Here is an 11,821-nt window from a genome sequence, read left to right as displayed (position 1 = left end):
TGGGCAGCGGAGGAGACCTCAGGCTGGAGGACTTGTATGTCAATCAAGTCACAACAGCCACACAAAGGGAAGATTCATCCAGCCATCCATTCAGTCATTTATTTCCTAAACCACTCAGTCCTAATTAGTGATGATTGATGGCAGACTACCTTTTTCCATGTCTACCTGCATCACTCTTGAGATCCATTAGTCAGGTTTGATCATTGTATTGGGCAGCCTGTAACGTTAATTTAATATTGTTTCTCTTTCTCATCATCTCCAACTCTCCGTTTCATTACTTCTGTCATCCAGGATGCTTAGCTGCAGCTGTTGTAGTCTATTCCTCTTCTCCGGCCTCTAAAGGAGGGAACGCGGTCCCTTAAAAGGAGACTTGGACCCTGAGTTCTATTATCAAAGACACCAGATTCCTCCACAGAACAGATAAAATATAACAAAAGCGACTAACACGGTGCTGTGAGGAGATAAGGTGCATTCTCGACACGTCTCCAGTTTACAAGCCTTGAGAATCACAGGCAGGCATCGGAGAGGAAAACAAGGGTGCCTTTTTATTTCTGTTTCTCATTTGGTGTAAATCAGTTCCAACATCCAAAAACATCCCCTCTCCCTCTCCAGCATGCATCTTCTTTTCCAATCTGGTTCGTGTGTGTTTGTGCGTAATAGAGGCGTCTGCGTTACAGGCTGTTATTTGTGTGTTTGCATTTCCTCTAATTTGATAGAGCAGTCATTATGACGGCGATCACCCGGGAGACTCTCCTCACCGAGAGCGCTGGAGCAGGAAAAAGCAGGATGGAGGATGAGAACATTAATACCAGTGGGAGGACAGAAGGCGAGTGGTGGGATACAGCTTGAAGGTGAGAAGAGGGTGCGCCGTTTTCAGGGTTGAACTTGTGATGAGTGACACTTTATTGATCTGCGGCCAAGTCGGTGCTAAGCGGCCACGTGTGAGTTTATCATACGTGACTGGAAAGTTCAGTCTCAAAATATGTTTGTGTTCCCGACGAGTCTCCGTCCTTCTCTCATCCTTTCTTCCTTTGTTTTATGCAGGGGTTGAAATATGTGTTTCTAAATGCCCCAAAAGATCCATTTGATTAAAGAATGCTGCCACAATATGGCACACCGGAGGCCTTTCAGCCCTAATGTGCCCAAAGGGCTCTCTTGCTTCATTCCACTCATGAAAATGCCATGGCTCTCTCTCCTCATATAGATTTACACAAATGTAACCGCTCCTCAAAACCAACCATGTTGTTTTTTCCCTTTAGAGGCAGGGACCTTGAGACAGCTGCTGTGAATGGCAGGAAAACAATGAAGCGCTTTTTTTTCCTCCAATGAAGAGGCGTTGCCAGGCAGCAGAATGACGTTGGATGGAAGCGAGGAGGGGAGGAATGGGAGGAGGTGAGTGTATTTGTGAGTTCGTCGGAAACAAAATGTGTACAGTAAGTGTGTGTGTGTGGGAGGTGCAGGGACGACCTGGAACCATACATCCACTCCCACATGGGCCTGTGCTCCATGCATGCCACTTTGAGATTTTGCTTCTAGTGGCAAAGCTACGACGTTGGATATGAGCGATAATCTGTCCCAGATATGTAGCATCATGTGGCCTAATCAGCTTCAATCACTCAATCTCCCGTGTGTGCTGCAGGGGTTGGGGGGGGGGGTTTACGGTAGAAGCAGAGAGATATGACATATTCTGGTGATATGAAAACACATTATTGCCAGAATGAGGACTGTGCTTTGAGTCCTGGCACTTTGGTGGTATCGAAAGAAATGCATCTGTAGCCTTGGAGACAGGCCTCCAGCTGTATTTTCTGGCCATTTCTGTAATCTCCAATCTTACCTGATGCAGTGGACTTTTCCTCCACCTGCTCTGTCAAGGGACCACATATAATTTAACCCCCTGGAACTGTTGGTACTCACTTTAGTACCCTCTGGTAGCAGGATTGCACTTGTGAGAAAGCTGCTAGGAAATCCAATGTGCTGTTATTGTAATTAAACCATGATAGCAGCTCAGCCATAACTGAATAAAAACAAGTAGAAATAAAGGTACAAATTACACACCATTATTTTACACCACACAAAATAAATTATTGATTCATCAATATTAATTTGTCTAATATTTATAAGTATTCTGACTGGATGATCACTACAGCCCAACTCTGAAGTGAAATGAATCCTCACCTTTTGCTGACGGAGCCTGAACTGTGCTGTCACCAAATGTGGACAAAGTCAAACAAGATGCTCATTGTCAAGGTGTTTATCTTTAGCAACACAGAGGACCTTTCATGATGAGCTTCGTCGCATGTGGCAATCTTTCCTTGTCAGAAAATAAATGGAATCATCCCCAGAGCTACAAGCTTTCCCCAGGGTCACAACATGCAATCATCTATCAGCGAGGGGCTGCGTACGTCCCAACAGACCTCCAGTTCATCACAGGGTTGACATATAAAGATAAACACCCATGCCCACTCGCAACTAGGGGCAATTTAGATTACACAGTGGCGCGTCTTCTCACAGCTTCAGGAGACAAACACTGACACCACTTGTAATTCCAGACCGACTGGACCCGCCAGGCTATCATGTGTTGAGAATTGTCTTTATCTTGTTGTTATGTGTTTCACCATATGTTCCTGTCTTCCCTTAGAAGTTAGGCAAGGTAGACTAAATGTAATTAAGAACAGAGACATTTGCAGGATTGTTGTTTGATCTACTGTTATCTCAGGAGCCAGTCAGGCAGGGGGTGTCAAACACTCATTGTAAACAGGACATCAGGGGGGTTGATGATGATCACATTTGCATGAAGAATGGGATCTGGCCTGGGAAAACAATGGAAGAGAAGAACTCTACCAACACCAAAGGGACTGGAGGAAGAGGACGGGGACATCTCAGCGGGGGATTGCATGGACATTGTGAATTTGCATGTGTGTGACTATAAAGGACTGGGCCAAGGGATAGTTAGCTGGTCAGACTTCGTGCCCTGACAATTAACTTTGTTGTTGCTAGGGTTATGAACTGGCCCGGAGCTCTGTAATATTTGTATCTGGAATTGATTCTATTGTTAAATACATTTTGAAATTGATACTTTACTTCTCGAAGTCTTCATTCAACGAACACGCGGATCGGCAGCTACATACAGGAGGTATTGCGATCCAACAATTTGGTGACCCCGACGTGATGAAGAGAGAAGTCATCTGAGGCAAGGAATTCAACAACGGTCACTTCGGAGGACAACTGACGACAAGGGATCCCTAATAAAAAGGTAAGCAGACACCTGTTTAATCAAGCTCTGCAGATTGGCTATTTCCAAAAATTTGTCGTCACTGTCAATTGAAGTGTCCTAGTTATAAATTCCAGATACAAATATAAAAATATCGACTGCAGGAAGTACTGTTGAAATATACAGGGAAGTACTGTTGAAATATACAGGGAAGTACTGTTGAAATACACAGGGAAGTACTGTTGAAAAACAGGGAATAGACGGTTAGAGTAAACCGTAACTAGTACAGTGCTGTAACGGTTAGAGTAAACCGGAACTAGTACAGTGCTGTATTGCTGTATGCAGTGCACTGTATATCATAAAGATTTGGGTTGGGACTCGGAGCGCAGTTGACGGGACGGACACTCCCGACGCCCGAGATTTGTGTTTTTGTGTGGGGTGGAAAAGTGCCAGAGTGAACGTGAATTAAAAGGCTCTTTGTCCTTGGGAATTAACCCCCAGAGTGGAACCGGATCAAAGACGTTTGATCTAGAAGCTTGTTTCACTGAGGCACTGAGTTGACCGTTGGAGTCATTCACATTCAATCTCACTTGGGAGCATAGTTAAAGATGGAACTGGATTGTGGAAAAGCGTGTAGGGATCAGGGAGAATGTTCTCCCTATCCTCGGTCTGTGGAAGAACAGTGGAAGTGGACTCTTGATCAGGTGGTGAGCGGCATGAAAGAAGAGGAGAGGGAAAGAGAATTGAATGCAATAAAAAAGTTGTGGAAGGAAGCTCAAAAGCAGAAGATTCTTCCCCCTCCAGAGGTGAAGGTTAATTTAACTGAAGCATTGTGTAAGTGGGAGTCAGAAATTCACACTAGATTACAAGATCATTTGGATAATCCAAAATTAGGGTTTATAGCAGGAAAATCATGGCAAAAACAGGGTAAGCAGTTAGAAGATAGGCGTCGAAGGATACATGTTGTGGCTGTGGCATGTGCAGCGGTGCACTATTGCAGATCTGGGGGGGGTCACACGAGTGCCCAATGTAGAGAAGCCTCCATTAGAAGATTTAAATCAGACACTGACACTTAACACCACTCTTTACCCATCATTACCTACTACTATTTCCCCACCCCCGTATCAATTACCAGTTTTGACTATTAATAGTGGTCAGTTAGATGTGGACAGAGATGAAGAACTGCAGGAGTTACGTGAGACAGTGTGTGAACTTTGGAGACAGGTCAGCAGGATTAAACAGGGACAGGAAGAGATGGAGATAAGTTAGGAAAAAATGAATTTAGAGAGGAAGCTCAGGTGGTTCGCCCTAAAACCTCGCAACAAACTAAATTTAAAAAACAGGATAGTCAGAAATCTACATTAGATATTTTTAAAACTTCTAGCAATCAAATAAAACAAGTAAAAAGAGTTGATCCCTCAGGAGGATTTGCCAGGGCTGAGCGCAGGGAGGAGAAGGCAAGATTGATTTATGGCAGTGATAAAGAGGAGAGTGAGAATAAGATAGATACATACAAAATTCCGGCTACATTTATTGGAGAATTGGAGCTTCCAGAGCAGGTTCATCCTCAGACAGAATTATATGAAAGGCTCAGGGTTCAAGTACGGGAAATTGTGAGTTAGAATTGTGGGAGGAAAGTGAGTTGGCACATGGGTTCCTTACGAGGTGTAAAGAGGAATGGATGTGTGCCACAGGGTGCCATCCCGGCTCAGATAATTTGCATACCACTTTATTCCGTCAGGCCATAACTTTAGGACTTCCACAATCAGTAAAAGAAGCTATGGAAGGAAATCCTGACCTCCCAGGTAGCACAGCGGAAGTCTGGGAGAGACATTTCTCTCACCACATTAACATATATAAAGCTAAACAACAGGGAAAGAAAGAGGGGGTGGTGACAGCGCAGGAACAGCTCCTAAGAATGCAGTTAGATGAGGCACGGAAAAAGCTTAATGATAAATGAAGGGAAGAGAAACAGATGGGTCGGCGGTTTTTTCGGCAGATGCAGCCAGATCCGTTAAGTCCGCAGCAAGATTTTGTCCCTAGAGGAGGCATGCGTGGGAGACGTGGTAGGCAGGGATATGGCTTGATAGGCGGGTACTTAGGCCGAGATCAGTGTCATGCCTGCAAAGGGTATGGTCATTGGCAAAGGGACTGTCCATATCGCAACCACCCGGAGGTACCAGGCAGTGTTCCACCATCTCATGGAATTTATCACCGGAGCCGATAGACAGACCAGGATGGACAAGATTTTAACTGCACCACACATAACACACACACACATGAAGGGATAAATATGGCAGGGTTTAACACAGCATCAGGCTCACCTATAAAACATGAAGTAGAGATGAGGCAACTGACACAGGCACTCATGGAGCCAGCGGAGGTCGCAGTTGTAAAGTGCAAAGGTCACAGCAAGGAGAATTCTTTAGAGGGAAAAGGTAATGAGGCGGCAGATCAGGCAGCAAGGAAGGCAGCAGGTTATAAACAAAGTTTCAGTTTGTTGATGGCAGAGAAAACGGTTCAGGAAATTCTTCCAAGATACGACAGGGAAAGAATAGGTTGTGATCAAGAAGAAGCTTCTCCACATGAAAAAACAGTTTGGAAGGAAAAGGGGGGCTGTGAAAGTTGAAGGAATTTGGCGGGCCCAGACGGCAGACCTGTTCTCCCGCCCGGTCTGTTAGATGCCGTTCTGGAAGAGGCCCACGGCCTGACACACTGCGGGAAACCACGAATGATGCAGAGAATAAAGTTTCCAGTTGCCCCAATGGGCAAGAAAATTATAGATTTCACTGATATGTTAGATAGGGTCAATAGGTTCCGATACCTCTTGGTCGCAGTGGATGCATACACTGGCTGGCCAGAGGCGGTTCCCGTAAAAGTAGAAGAGGCAAAAAGCGTTATTAAATTTTTGATTAATCCGACACATGGTTTCCCCAAACAAATTAGATTTGACAATGGAACTCATTTTAAGAATAGAGATTTACAATCCATAGGCCAGCCCAGCATTTTTATGAAATGTAGATTTTATTTTGTTCAACTAAAAACGAATCTCTAAGTTCTCTCCCAACAGGCAACCTCTGTAACCAGTCAGTAAGGATCCAGGAATTCCACACACAGCTGAGTGGGTTCTTCTGAGAGTCATCAAGTAAAAGTGGTCAGAGCACAGGTGGACGGGCCACTTTGAAGTTGCAGAGTGAACATTACTTGTTAACCCTAACCCTAACATACTAACACCCTAACACATTAACCCTAACACTGGTATTACTGGAATCAATGTACCCCAGCAGATAATTCACAGAGAACGCTTGGACGGATCGAGGAACATCTAAAGACGATGGCACCATGATTAAACGTCTATTATTCTTCATTACATCAAGAGGAGTTGTCAATGAATTGTTGTATTGGCCTAGCTTAGGCTAGGCCAAAAGGGGGATTGTTGAGAATTGTCTTTATCTTGTTGTTATGTGTTTCACCATATGTTCCTGTCTTCCCTTAGAAGTTAGGCAAGGTAGACTAAATGTAATTAAGAACAGAGACATTTGCAGGATTGTTGTTTGATCTACTGTTATCTCAGGAGCCAGTCAGGCAGGGGGTGTCAAACACTCATTGTAAACAGGACATCAGGGGGGTTGATGATGATCACATTTGCATGAAGAATGGGATCTGGCCTGGGAAAACAATGGAAGAGAAGAACTCTACCAACACCAAAGGGACTGGAGGAAGAGGACGGGGACATCTCAGCGGGGGATTGCATGGACATTGTGAATTTGCATGTGTGTGACTATAAAGGACTGGGCCAAGGGATAGTTAGCTGGTCAGACTTCGTGCCCTGACAATTAACTTTGTTGTTGCTAGGGTTATGAACTGGCCCGGAGCTCTGTAATATTTGTATCTGGAATTGATTCTATTGTTAAATACATTTTGAAATTGATACTTTACTTCTCGAAGTCTTCATTCAACGAACACGCGGATCGGCAGCTACATACAGGAGGTATTGCGATCCAACACATGCTAATGCTGTAGCACAGGAAGAGATAACAATACACAACAGCTGTGAACGAACACACAGGCCGCCTCACCTGTTCTGAGTGGTTTCCAGTTATTCAGCTATCATCTAAAGGTTTGATGAGACTGTCAGTGAGTAGCTGTGACTCAGCTCGGAGCAGAACGGCACAATTGGTCACCAATGTTGCTGTTTTTCTAAAACATTAAATATCCATCTATCTATCTATCTATCTATCTATCTATCTATCTATCTATCTATCTATCTATCTATCTATCTATCTATCTATCTATCTATCTATCTATCTATCTGTACGTACGCACGCACGCACGCACGCACACACACACACACACACACACACACACACACATGCATACATACAGTGATTCTGTGGATCCGGAGACTGTGGGGACCTGAAAGACACAAGTTCAGCTGAAAAAAAGGAACATCAGATTCCTACAGACAGTCATGAGGAACTAAAGAAGGGAAATGATTATGCTAATGTGTGCTAATTTTGTGTTAATTCTCCTCCTGTGGACCGTCATCCCCTGGTGTCACTGCGTCAGCTACAAAGATTGAGCAGCATGTATAGGTCTCACCGTCTTATCCCAACGCTCCCCCAGGTCCGACTCCACACAATCCCAAGTCTGTGCACAGGAAATAACTCAAAATTAGGGGAGAAAAAAAAACAGGTCAGAATTTCTAGCGTTCATTAAATTTGTAAAAGCCGTTTATATTCCATGTGGCCTCACATACATTACATACATTTTGCTGCTTTTTGGTGGTTTCATTTTCAGCGTGTGAGGAATCATAGTTGACTCTTATCTCAGACGTGACGGGACTGATTTCACACCCTATGTTTCTCAGCATTTTAGGCACAAGGAAATCTGAATATCATTTGTTTCAAGTGTGACCTAGTCTGACACTCAGGGCATCCCTGGAAAAAACAACCAGATTTTTCATTTCTCTAGAGCACAGATGTAATTTTCATTGCCTAAAGTGGATTTTATTTATTTACAGTACACTGAGTATAATACTGCTATACTACAATACTGACAGAAATGACTATATTTCTAATGCACATTCAGCACATTCATATCAGTATTTGTGCCTACATGATTTTTTTCTAGAATAAAATATTTATTTGGTTCAGATGAATTATGCTGCTGGCTTTTATTTGATGTGAAATAGTAGCACAAATATCAATACATCCTTCCTGGCAAATCCATATTTCAGTCTGTCGGCATTAACCTGAGCTGTTAACTAAAAGGATCAAGTTATGTTTGAAGACATTTAAAGAAATTGTTACGTTCCGACAGTATTTTGAATCACCTCTTTAAGACAAAATAATAAAATACACGTGTGTCAACCAGGTCTTTACCTTGAAAAAGGTCAACTGGACTTCCTTGTGGGTTCTTGAGGACCTTTCAGCTCCTGTTTTCAGCTGAAGAAGCCCCTTGGCAGAATTGCATGCTGAAGGAAAGGATTCTATCTTTGTGGGGACTCTTATCGACCTCTTCTTGACCTCTTATTGACCCGACCTTAAACGCTAACCTTCACCCTAACTTTAGCTTAAACCCAGCCTGAACCATAAAGCCAGGTCTAAACCTTTAAATAGCCAAAATGCCCTTTACTTTGAAAAATGTCCTCACTTTGCTAGTAGAATAAGCATTTTGGCACTCCGTATGTAGCAAGTACAAGAAAACACACGGTAGCACCATTTTCCCCACAAGCTCAGTCCCCACAACTCATGATAAACGTTTCCTGGCTCACCAACAGGACGGTTTTCATGCTGTCACTCAGTGTCTTTCATATAAAGTTTGAAAAACTGCGTTTGTCAGCCTCGGTTGGACGTCGATGTTTGTTTTGCCGTTGTCAAATGTGACGCTTGGATCCGTCTGGGCAGTAACCCAAAGTGCCAGTGTTTGATGATCTGGAAGTCCCAGAGAGAGCGAACCGTGACCACCAACAATGTCAGGCGTCACACAAATGTTTAATTTGGGCCGCCGACAGATCACATGCACACACATTCAATTATTTATAAAAGATCCTCCTTCAATATTTAATAGGAACCACCACCTCACTGTACCCACTCCAAATTCCTGAATCCACTCATTACATTTTAAGAACCACTCATGATAAAATGATGAGGTGTCGAGATTTAAAGGCATCACAGGGCCTGGAAATAACCTCCCCAAACAAAGAATCTCATGATTAAATCATCCTCCCGTGCACCATAAAGGACTTGAGGATTACTTTGTAATGTCTTTGTCATTGTGCAGGGAGCATCTCTTTGTGAGGAAACTGGGTGGAAATAAATGAGGAAATTTGTCCATTCAAAGCTGGGGGCTATGTATATTTTCAAAAAGTATGAATAGCTCTCACCTGGGTTGAGAAAGGTCACTCCAAAGGTTCTGTGTTTATTTATTTTGACTGGCTGAGTGGTGGGCTTGTTCTCTCAGGCAAATTCATCTCTCCTCTCGGAGGCAGGGCTTTATAAAACCAGCTATTTCATCAATACAGCTGTCCGTCTTATCTCTGGGCTTCTGAAATATTTTCAGATCACTGGGCCCTGGGGGAGGGTGTCAAAAAGAGTCACCTTGCACTTAACCACAGCTCTGTGCATTGCTGAAACAGTGCTTCTGCCCTCACGCTTTCAAAGATTTACAAATTTAAATGCATCCTAAATGAATTATTAAAGCATGGAAGGTTACATCATGAAGAATTTGATGCTTTGCTATCTAATGATAATGGAATTTATGTTATATATCAGTGTGAGTGGTGATAATGGTGTCCTTCCACAGAACTGCTCGGATTTGAGCTGAGAGGAGCATCATTTTGAAGCTTGTTTTTTTGTTTCAGTCCTGGAGTTGTGTTCCTCCCCTGTGAGGGTGAGAAAACTAGACTGAGAGCTGTTCCTCTCTGCTACACATCACCAGGTCCCCCCGGATGCTCCCACTGTCACCACATGCTCTATTTCCCCTTCAAATGTGAACGCTCTCAATCCCTCCATCTCCTGCTCTTCTCAGTGCCAAGTGTCCAGCGAGAGTCCTCCGGCATGTCTTCAGGAATGAAGAGTGTGTGAATCCAGCAAATCCTTTAATAAGAATAAACTCTGGATCTGAAGCTCAAACATTCTTTCCCTTCATTATTCCAGGTAATCTCGGTGTTCTTGAGGAGAGTTTGATGCTATTGTCTCTTCCTTCCCCGCTGAGCTCTGTGTGTGATTCAGTTTGTCGTAACGACGCTGAACAGCAGCTTTTTTTGCATCTCTGTCCTATGCTACATTCTCTCCAAACATCATTACTTACTCTCATCCAAGAAGAAATATTTTGCCAGGGCCAAACCTGATCATTCAATAATCTCATCAATTTAATGCAGAATTTTCTCCTCCAATTGGGATTTTTCTGCAGTCCTAATTTAATCCACTAAAAGCTAATCCAGCCAACTGGTATGGCAGCCGCGCATATAATGAATTCATCCCTCCGCTAATGGTTTGGATATAATGGGTTTGGCTTTTCTCGGCATGATAAATATAAGGGATTCAACATTGCTTAATGACGTGTCAGTCGAAGAGAAGTGGCCCGTAGTAACCATAGATCCATGCAATCACAACAATAAGAGTTTAGCACTCATATGTTCTGAATCTGCACAGCAGGGGTTCTCTGTAGGCATTTGAAAGCTGCAAATCAGCCAACAAGTAACGCATCAATACAGATTTACCTGACTACTCGGGCAACAGAGCAACTGCTCATCTGCTGCCCCTAATCCAGCTCTTCTTCCCCCCCACATTTTCTCCCCGACTGGGTGCTCATTAACAGCTTAGCATGAACTGATGCCTGGCCAGAAAGGCCAGACCAGTTGTCTGTGAGCTACCACTAGTGGTTGCCATGTGTCACAGGCTCTTTAACCTTTCAAATTGAGTGCTATTTTTAGCATCAGAATGGCAACAAAAATGAGCAGAACCATTAAATGTCTGCAGTAGATGGGTTCCCTGCATCAGCAAGAGAGATCTACTTTTTTTAAAAAGGCTGCATTCCCGACCTTGATTGTCAAATATGCCTATGAAGCAGCCGAAACACCACTGACGTGAAAAAGTGAAGCAGCTGTGGGAGACGACTCCAAATGAGCACGAGACACTTAGGAGGACGTAGCAGATGGAAGACAGATGGAGGCAGGAGGCCGGAAGAAAAGTGACACAGAAAAGAAGGGGAGAAAGGGCAGGACTGGGGATGAATCCATCAGCTGGCTGCTGTGAAGTGTGACAGAGAGCCCGACAGGTAGATGGATGCCTGTAGGTGTGCCCAGTGAGCAGCGGAGCACCTTTTACTGTATTCACCTCAATACCTCGTGGGCACTTGCCTGTCCTCCCACAGCCACAAAACATGGTTGAAATGCACTCTGGGCCCCGCAGGGTGCAGAGCCCCAACACCACTGATCTCAGTAAATAAAAAAGAGCCAACAAACCGTTCAACTGCACTCGATGTGCCATGTGAAGGTTTGCAGAACAGTAATTAATCTGAAGCCGAGTCCAAAGGATGAGACCTGGTGGAGAAGACGATGCCGAGCGTGACGGTCACTGCGTGGGGCGAATGCAGATGCAGAAG

General features: G+C 43.9%; 1 long non-coding RNA gene across 1 annotated transcript; it reads left to right on the top strand.

The window, feature by feature from the left end:
- Positions 1-741: 741 nt before the first annotated feature.
- Positions 742-10,250, top strand: LOC115252355 (uncharacterized). Its single transcript, XR_003890791.1, has 3 exons — positions 742-851; positions 1,260-1,392; positions 10,077-10,250. It is a non-coding gene; the product is annotated as an uncharacterized lncRNA (long non-coding RNA).
- Positions 10,251-11,821: the final 1,571 nt, after the last annotated feature.

The sequence above is a fragment of the Takifugu rubripes genome, chromosome 14 (assembly GCF_901000725.2).
Source record: "Takifugu rubripes chromosome 14, fTakRub1.2, whole genome shotgun sequence".
NCBI lineage: Eukaryota > Metazoa > Chordata > Actinopteri > Tetraodontiformes > Tetraodontidae > Takifugu > Takifugu rubripes.
Note: the sequence above shows the minus strand (reverse complement) of the source record. Positions and strands in the feature narration are given on the sequence as shown.